Source organism: Anneissia japonica, unplaced genomic scaffold (assembly GCF_011630105.1).
Source record: "Anneissia japonica isolate Jap-2015-1 unplaced genomic scaffold, ASM1163010v1 scaffold16662_len1167910_cov178, whole genome shotgun sequence".
Lineage (NCBI taxonomy): Eukaryota > Metazoa > Echinodermata > Crinoidea > Comatulida > Comatulidae > Anneissia > Anneissia japonica.
The window spans coordinates 676,319-685,862 of record NW_022732216.1 but is presented as its reverse complement, the minus strand read 5'-3'; the positions used below and the strand labels follow the sequence as shown (position 1 = coordinate 685,862).

At 33.1% G+C, this 9,544-nt stretch overlaps 1 protein-coding gene across 1 annotated transcript in view; it reads right to left on the bottom strand.

The window, feature by feature from the left end:
• Positions 1–9,544, bottom strand: part of LOC117115618 (probable G-protein coupled receptor CG31760) — a 47,894-nt gene that overhangs the window by 17,318 nt on the left and 21,032 nt on the right. The window lies entirely within an intron of this gene.

The window sequence follows — 9,544 nt, the reverse complement described above, 5'->3', positions numbered from 1 at the left end:
GGTGTGGGTGTGTGTGGATCGATGGGGGTGTGTTTGTGTGTGATGAATCTAAAATCAGGATGTAGTGTCCTACCTTCATGTAGCAGAAAGCAGAATGACAAACTGTCAGAGGATGTAACACGGAATCACAAATGAGATGTCACGTGTCATAAGCATTCGTTTCGACACGTAATTCAAATAGATCTAATACGTTGCCAAAGTCATGAGAATTATAAGTAACATACTACTTATGAATGAATGTTTGGTGTGAATGCTTATATAATTGTACAGCCAATAGAAAGCAAATGTTCAATCTTCATTAATACGTTTGGACCAATTATCTTGGCCCTATCTTATAATCCTTAAGTCCTGTCCAGACTAACAAACGTGCCTAAATATGGTCAGGATGACATCACATTATGACCATATATAGGCACACCATGACTATTTATGGGCATACGACAGTAAGTTTGTCAAAGACGATTTTCTCTTAAGTAGGCCTATGTTTTTATTGAACTTAAAAATGACCTTACTCCGGTTTTACTCCACATAGTTATCTACCTAAATATTATCAATAACTTATTTTACATTTTGTTGTACCACAATACTCATTTTTTCACAACAGCTGAAAAGAAAATCATGATAATATTGCCAGTTCAGTTGCAACATACAAAAGAAATCTTCTAAAATGTAGGAACTAAAACATGTTTTCCTGAGAGTGCAATAGCATGTCCTAAATGCTCATTTGGAAGTAACAAAAACATTATCAACTTGAACAGCGAAGTGAAACTTCAAGTCACTGGAAGCGTTTTTACTAATATTTTATCATTATTCACTATAAAAAAGCAGTTACACATTTGTCTAAATTCAATAATTTCCATATTTTGACAAAAATTTAGTGTTACAATGTTGGTAATCCTCTAGTTTTGTTGTCACATGTTATTGCTTGTTGATGCGATCTAGCACTCTGTTGTTCAAAGTATCAGTAATTCTTATGAGAAGACGCAATGAATGAATTGAAATGAACTTGAGTTGTTTTCTTCACTATAATGGTAGCAATTTCTATAATAAATCCATCAGTAGTGCAGTGCCTGCATTCTGTTGTGTACCGGTATTTTTATGATGGAACGACGTACATATAACTGAATTAAGGTGGCTTCTTCTTTATTTAGTGTTACTATGTTGGTAATCCTCTAATTCTTGTGTCACATGTTATTGTTTGTTGATGCGAACTAGCACCCTGTTGTTCAAAGTATCGGTAATTCTTATAAAATACGCAATGAATGAATTTAAACGAACTTGATGCGTCTTCTTCATTATAATGGTAGCAATTACTATAATAAATCCATCAGTAGTGCTATCTGCATTCTGTTGTGTACCGTTATTTTTATGATGGAACGACGTACATAAAACTAAATTAAGGTGACTTCTTCATTATAGTGGTATAAATTACAATAAGAGGATCGTTAGCTGGAACTGTTTCTCTTAATTCCAAATTACAATATGATACTAAAATTACATGTGCAATTATGTTTTGTGTGAAAATAAGATACATTTGAGCGTGGCTGAATACATTAACAACGAAACAATTAGTTTAATGCGACAAGGACGTTATAAAGAGACAATTTAATCAAGCACGTTCCAAGAACGAAGAGGCAGACAATATACATTGTGTTGCTAATCAATACGGAAACCAGTATCTATTTTTGTGTTGGAAATTGTGTGTTTATCAATTATAACTACAGCTATACAAATATGAATTATAATCAATGCTAACAGAAATGTTTCCCTCTAGGTAACAATAAAATATACTGTGGCAAAGACAAGCCAAACCAGTCACTCGTTGCAAATATCGATTAATACAGGGTTAAAGAATAAAATATGAGCTATAAAGATAGTAAAAAAAATCTGACATTTCCTTATGAAGTTACAAGCGTTTAAACATACAGCTGTTTAAAGAACGATATATGAGAAATCCGCCTTCAAAGTTTATGATTTCGGGCATTTCTCATGCATAAACTATAATCTAATTATTAAAAAGTGTTGTTTTAACATTGGAAATGGGAGAAATAACAGCATAGATTAATGTATAGATATATAAAGGTTAGTTTAGTGCAAAAAATGTATTTTTAAAAATTGTACATTCCAGCAAGTTTTGGCCATTTTCTCTGAAACACGATTTGTGACGAGTGACTAGTTTGGCTTGTCTTTGCTAATAAAATATGCTTTGACAAAATAACCCGTATAGGGTCAAAAGTGAACATTCATATAGTACACAGAATAGTAGCTTAATTTTGTTACACCATTTTCTTCTTATATCGTCGAAAGTACATTTTATGCTTCTGCCATAAAACATTGGAATAAACTTCCCCACCTTATAAAAGATACAGCAAATAAACCTAGCAGTAGCTTTAAGAAACTTGTGAAAGAGCATTTGGCTTCTATGAGAGATTAATCTGATTCGGGGGTGAGGAGGGAGGTTATAATTCTCTGATTTTTGTCTCTTTTTCTTTTCGAAACGATTTTATCGTTGTTTATGTATGTTCTCAGTACCCCAAATGGAAATAAATCTATGCAATTGAATGTTGTAGGCTATCTTGATCGCAATCAACAATTTTCATGTCTTATTTCTTGTATTTTTCACATGATTAATTAAATTCTTCAATTTTAACGCTTTTTAAAAGTCCTTCAAAACAATTTTATCGAGAATTTAGCTTTTGTAAACTTTTTTAAGAAACATTTCTTAAAGTTTTAATTGTAATTATCTTAATAATAAGCACTTTAGTGGAGATGTGCGCTTAATAAATCTTATTATTATTATTATTATTAATAAAACTTTTATTGTCATTGTTTCAATCTTGTTCTCTTTATCATTTTTTAACCATTTCCTAAGACCTTTTATCTAGTTTTAAACGTTTTTCAAATCAATTTTTGTTCTTGTTCCTATTTAAATTGTATGACTGTACAGTTTGTTGATTATTGATCGAATGAATGAATGAATGACAACGGTCTTGCAAGCTCACTTGTTTATGGAACATCAGAACTACAGAAAACACCTTATTGAAATTATAGAGACGAAATTACTAAATGTTTTTATTCGTTTAAAGAAGATGGACTGTTCCATTTGGCAATAAGTTTGACCTATCTTTATTTTTTTTAATGTAAAATATCAAATGATATTCAATTTTAGGTGTATCTTAAACGAATAATAAATTATTTTATTCATGCAATGGAAATGATACTATCATTATTTCAAAGGTGAATTGTTCCATTCAATTCGGTGCCACCTCGTTGAATGAACAGTTAACAATTCAACTCATGAAAATAGTCTTACCATTGGACCATAAACAAAAAACAAACATGTTGTGTTGCCCTCCACGACCGACCGAAATTTTCCAAAAAATTCAGGTCGGCATTTTTTTTTTTTTTTAAAGTACATTTCGAGCAATACCATACCTTACGGTATATTGGACAATAAATAAAAACAGACTTAGCTCTAGCCATCGCTTCAGGCCTGTGGCGTGTGTGGGGGGGGGGTTAAGGGGTTACGACGAACCGCGCCCAAAAATTGGAGAAGGTCCACATTTAAAAACGAAAAATTAATATTCGTAGATACATTTACAATGTTCTCCAGAGTATCGGAGATCATACAGGCCAAAGAGTCCACTTTCAACTGGAACGAACCTCCCACAAACTAAGTCACGCTACGGGCCTGCGCTTTAAAGCCGGTACTTATAGCTAGACTCAGGCTCCGTTCACGGCCAACCATGAACGAAATAATTATTTTCCTTTCTTTATTCGATTGTATTACATAGGGCGCTTGTTTGGACATTTTTCATAGCCATAGTATGGTTTTGCTCGACCTGCCAGTGCGTGAACTTATGGATCGGATACACATATTGTTTTACGTTTCGAAGCCAAATAAAACTTTCATTAAAACTGATTTATTTTTGTTAAATTTAATTCAATATACACTTGGTTAGTATAATCCGTCATTAATTTGAATATTTTTTTGTTTGGCAAGCTTGTCATCGTTCTATTGTGGTGCCTACGAGCTACGAGCCCTTAGGCCTGGTCTTCATAATAGGGACTGCGCTTTGAGGTCTATCCCATTTCAGGTATTGCTAAAAAAAAAAAAGGGGGGGGGTGGAATCCGACCGACCGATAATCTCGATTTTTTTCATGTAAGGGCAACACAACATTTTTTTTGTACCTTTTTTGCCTTGTACTTCTCAAAGATTAATTGTTTGCATAAGTTAGTAATTTTTATTATATAGTAATATTTATATAAGGTAGTACTTAGCACATTAATATTCGAACTTACCAGGTAAACCAATAAATAACTTACTCCTGGGTAGAGAGAGACAAACACTGATAATTAATATTGTGCCTTGATTAGCTAATGATGATCTCCATACTCAATTCCCCAATACTATATGTCGATTGCCAAACTATCATAGAATGGGAAAACGATTGCATACGATACGATACTGTTTAATGATACCCAGGATCGAGGAAACTATTGCAACAACATGAAGACGGATTCAGACGACCGGAAGTACTGGCGAGACCTTTCTTGAGGAACAATGACACTAATGATAACGATGATGATGATGATGATGATGATGATGATGATGATGTGATGATGATGATGATGATGATGATATTAATGAGAATAATGATGAAGTTGATGAGGATGATGTAGATGATGAGGACGATGCAGACGATGATTATGATGATGGTGATGGTGATGATGATGTTGATGATAATGATAATGTTGTTGTTGATGATGATGATGACGATGATGAGGATATTTATTATCATTATTATTACTATATTATTATTATTATTACTACTATTATTTTGATAATAAAGATGTTGAGGATAATGTGGATGAAGTGAATTATGTACATGATGATGACGACGATGATGACGACGATGATGAAAATGATGTAGATGATGAGGACGTTCATGATGCTGTAATGTTTTATAATAAACACTTAAAAAGAACACAATTATTCGGATTTCTGGATGAGTATTTCAAATGGTACATGTAGTATGTATCACATTAGCATTCAACAACGTCTGCTGCACACGTGACCATAGGTGGAAAGACAACTTAGGCTAGATAAAGTGGCCTAAAACTGTTTCACAGAATAACAGTTCATGAAAGTAAGAACATCAAATAGTTCGGCTTGATTGGCAGTTTGGATAGGTCGATATCAACCTAGCCTCGATTCATCCTTTTAGGCTTATTAAAATGTAAACACCATGAACCTCCTTTGATTGGATGTGAAGCAACACGTTTATCTCTATACGTGCTCTCTGCCACTATGACGTAACTTTGTGCAATTGCAACCATCTTCAAGAAAGTCAGCCTATTACTTTCCAAGATCCTGTCGAAAAGACTCGTTAAGGTAATAACACCTAATAGGCCTATAGTAAATGCAATAATATTAATAGGTCTATGACCTAAGCATAATGTAAATTAATACAAACTAAATAATCACTCCACAGACTTACTAATTACTTAAACAACCAATAGACAAACCTAGCGGATGGCTCTAAATTTATCTCTTCTTTATTTTTATAATGTTGCAATATCAGATTGATCTTAAACTCATATGTTGTTGAAAAATGTACTATGTTTGATACAATTTACAACATCATGTAGCTTATATACGTATTGTGTATAAGAGACAGGTACATGTAGTATGTATCACATTAGCATTCAACAACGTCTGCTGCACACGTGACCATAGGTGGAAAGACAACTTAGGCTAGATAAAGTGGCCTAAAACTGTTTCACAGAATAACAGTTCATGAAAGTAAGAACATCAAATAGTTCGGCTTGATTGGCAGTTTGGATAGGTCGATATCAACCTAGCCTCGATTCATCCTTTTAGGCTTATTAAAATGTAAACACCATGAACCTCCTTTGATTGGATGTGAAGCAACACGTTTATCTCTATACGTGCTCTCTGCCACTATGACGTAACTTTGTGCAATTGCAACCATCTTCAAGAAAGTCAGCCTATTACTTTCCAAGATCCTGTCGAAAAGACTCGTTAAGGTAATAACACCTAATAGGCCTATAGTAAATGCAATAATATTAATAGGTCTATGACCTAAGCATAATGTAAATTAATACAAACTAAATAATCACTCCACAGACTTACTAATTACTTAAACAACCAATAGACAAACCTAGCGGATGGCTCTAAATTTATCTCTTCTTTATTTTTATAATGTTGCAATATCAGATTGATCTTAAACTCATATGTTGTTGAAAAATGTACTATGTTTGATACAATTTACAACCTGTCTCTTATACACATCTAGATGTGTATAAGAGACAGGTACATGTAGTATGTATCACATTAGCATTCAACAACGTCTGCTGCACACGTGACCATAGGTGGAAAGACAACTTAGGCTAGATAAAGTGGCCTAAAACTGTTTCACAAAATAACAGTTCATGAAAGTAAGAACATCAAATAGTTCGGCTTGATTGGCAGTTTGGATAGGTCGATATCAACCTAGCCTCGATTCATCCTTTTAGGCTTATTAAAATGTAAACACCATGAACCTCCTTTGATTGGATGTGAAGCAACACGTTTATCTCTATACGTGCTCTCTGCCACTATGACGTAACTTTGTGCAATTGCAACCATCTTCAAGAAAGTCAGCCTATTACTTTCCAAGATCCTGTCGAAAAGACTCGTTAAGGTAATAACACCTAATAGGCCTATAGTAAATGCAATAATATTAATAGGTCTATGACCTAAGCATAATGTAAATTAATACAAACTAAATAATCACTCCACAGACTTACTAATTACTTAAACAACCAATAGACAAACCTAGCGGATGGCTCTAAATTTATCTCTTCTTTATTTTTATAATGTTGCAATATCAGATTGATCTTAAACTCATATGTTGTTGAAAAATGTACTATGTTTGATACAATTTACAACCTGTCTCTTATACACATCTAGATGTGTATAAGAGACAGGTACATGTAGTATGTATCACATTAGCATTCAACAACGTCTGCTGCACACGTGACCATAGGTGGAAAGACAACTTAGGCTAGATAAAGTGGCCTAAAACTGTTTCACAAAATAACAGTTCATGAAAGTAAGAACATCAAATAGTTCGGCTTGATTGGCAGTTTGGATAGGTCGATATCAACCTAGCCTCGATTCATCCTTTTAGGCTTATTAAAATGTAAACACCATGAACCTCCTTTGATTGGATGTGAAGCAACACGTTTATCTCTATACGTGCTCTCTGCCACTATGACGTAACTTTGTGCAATTGCAACCATCTTCAAGAAAGTCAGCCTATTACTTTCCAAGATCCTGTCGAAAAGACTCGTTAAGGTAATAACACCTAATAGGCCTATAGTAAATGCAATAATATTAATAGGTCTATGACCTAAGCATAATGTAAATTCTGTCTCTTATACACATCTAGATGTGTATAAGAGACAGCTCAATTACATGACACGGAGAAATGTGTTCCCATGTGTTAAAAAAAGATCGAAGACAGTGAATACTGTCTCTTATACACATCTAGATGTGTATAAGAGACAGTATATATACATTGATTGATCTCCAAAGAGATATTTTATAAATAAATCATAAATCATAATAAAATTATATATATAAATCAAGATAGCCGTTAACACTGTTAAATTATATACCGTAATAATCATCAAAGAAAGGTTTCTTTGGTGATTATATATAATATGATATATATATATATTAGTTTGAAAATTGTTCCTTCTTTTTGACGTCAAGTATGTTGTCATTGTATCATGTTTGGCATAATACAATATGTAAAATATATTAATGAAGACCTCGTTGACGTTAATGGACGCTCTGTGTATGACGAGAGCGTACAATGGTAATTACTTTGGCCTAATCACACCGTTAATCATTATGTATATTTTTAATGATACGTATACGTTTAAAACATTGATTCAAGGAAACACAAAACGTTCTGAAAACATTCGCGTACGTTGTGAAGGTTGTGGTTAGATTATGTCAGAACAAAAAGCAATGGGGAAGCTCTCTTCGACGGGGGCCCTGGCCCTTCGGGCCCCACTGGCGCCACCCCTGTTGCAGCAACATTAGCAACGTTGTTTTGTTGTATATTACGTTATAAATAGGTCTACGTAATTATGTTTCTAGAGAGCAAAGCTTTGAGCACAAAATTATAAGGTAACTATACATATTTTTTTAATAATCTCCAGTTGTTAGCGATTTTTGTAAATAATGTAAATGCATGAGAAACGATGTAAAATAATGATACTTCACATAATAAGTTCATATTGGTGCACAGAATCACAATCGATTTTTATTATTTCCTCAATCTTTATTCTTGATGCACAAGGAAACGCAAAAACAACAATGAGAAAGAAATTAAATTTCAACAACATCATTAATCAAAAAATGATATGAAGTGAGGGAATACTCGTCAAATTTAGAATTTAATTCAGTATAGCTAGTTAACTGGCGTTATGAATTGGGTTGAAAGATACGGAAACATGCTAACTCAGCCCCAGTCTGTCAGTCGAGGTCGAGTTTACTTGGGGCCCGAGTAAACTTTTTTTTCTTTTTCTTTTTTCTTTTTTTTTAACATACTGCAAAAAAATAACAAAGTTTCAATTTAATAAAATGTAAATCGTTTTTTATAATTAAATTTTAAAGGTACAAAACAAATTCCAAATAAATAAATATAAACATAAGTAAAAATATTGACTTCTCTTATAATAGGCCAAAATAAATTGACATATGGTATTTAAATCTAATAAATAAAGTTAAAGTGTGTATAGGAAGTTAACAAAAATAATGCTATATCATACGGTATCAAAGCCGAGTTGACTTGGGACCGAATTGACTAGGGCCGAGTTGACTTGAATTCGAAAGATACAAATAATCATGCTTATTAGGCTGATTAATACTCAATTACATGACACGGAGAAATGTGTTCCCCTGTGTTAAAAAAAGATCGAAGTGAATATAATAAGTATACAAAATCAGTGTTGTTTTTTATGATTATTATTATGCACTATCATATATTTGCCAAAGTTTCTTTGTTCCCCTTTGGCAAAAAAAAAAAAAAAAAAATAATAATAATAATAAAATACAGGAGATTGCATATTATATGAAATCAATGACCTTTTATATAATTAAATAAAAACTCATTGATTTCATATAGGCCTAATAATATGAACACACTGGTATTAAATAAGATCAATGGGATTTTAAATGCTTTAGTGTAAGTAATTAGGGAAGATAACATAAAAAACCAAAAAAATACATAATTTGCTCACAGGTTCGTGGCAATAGGATCGTACGCTATAGGCATATCACATTAAAACTGATCTTGATCCAGCTAGAACTAAGAAAAGGAATTACTCCTCTGGTTTGAATATATTGCAATGAAAGTATACAAATGACAGAGATGTTGCACTGGGATAGCACCAGTAGGCGTTTCCTCCTACCCACTCCAATCCACCCCACCCCCACAAAGCACGATTCATTGAGAAAAAGTA